This window comes from Colobus angolensis, unplaced genomic scaffold (genome assembly GCF_000951035.1).
Source record: "Colobus angolensis palliatus isolate OR3802 unplaced genomic scaffold, Cang.pa_1.0 Scaffold201, whole genome shotgun sequence".
NCBI lineage: Eukaryota > Metazoa > Chordata > Mammalia > Primates > Cercopithecidae > Colobus > Colobus angolensis.
This window is the reverse complement of record NW_012115167.1, coordinates 5,465,799-5,466,807: the sequence shown is the minus strand read 5'-3', so window position 1 is coordinate 5,466,807 and position 1,009 is coordinate 5,465,799.

Here is a 1,009-nt window from a genome sequence, read left to right as displayed (position 1 = left end):
CCCAGCTACTTGGGAGGCTGAGACAGGAGAATTGCTCGAACCCAGGAGACGGAGGTTACAGTGGGCCAAGACCCCACCATTGCACTCCAGCCTGGGCTACAAGAGCAAAACTCTGTCTCAAAAAGAAATACACATAACCTACCAAACATCATAGTTTAGACTGGCCTACAGTAAAGGCACTCAGAACACTTACAATAGCCTATAGTTGGGCAAGATCATCTAACACAAAGCTTATTTTATAATAAATAAATTATTACAGCCGGCTGCGGTGGCTCACGCCTGTAATCCCAGCACTTTGGGAGGCCGAGGCAGGTGGATCACGAGGTCAGGAGTTCAAGACCAGCATGACCAATATGGTGAAACCCTGTCTCTACTAAACATACAAAAATTAGCCGGGCAGTAGTGGCGTGTGCCTGTAATTCCAGCTACTCAGGAGACTGAGGCAGGAGAGTCGCTTGAACCCAGGAGGTGGAGGTTTCAGTGAGCCAAGATCATGCCATTGCACTCCAGCCTGGGTGACAGAGCAAGACTGTGTCTGAAAAAAAAATAAAAAACAGTGTGGAATATGTCATGTAATTTATCGAATACTGTATGGGGACTCAAAGTACAGTTTCTACTGAATGGAAATTACTTCTATACCCCATCATAGAGGTGAAAAATTGTGTCACACCATCCAAAGTTAGGGTCAGGGATCCTCTATACATATGTATCATTTTACCTTTTTTTTTAGCTAACTGGCATACACTTTCATCTACAGGGGATTAAACTGCTGAAATTACGACTGTAATGGCTCATATATTTATGTAATATTTTTCATTTCACTTTTCATGTTAAAAGTGTTTTAAATATTGAAAATCTTCAGATTCTAGTAACGTCATGAATAAAGAGTTGTACTGCCAAATCATGCTATACCACTCTTAAGAAAATATTTCGGCTGGGCGCGGTGGCTCAAGCCTGTAATCCCAGCACTTTGGGAGGCCGAGACGGGCGGATCACGAGGTCAGGAGAT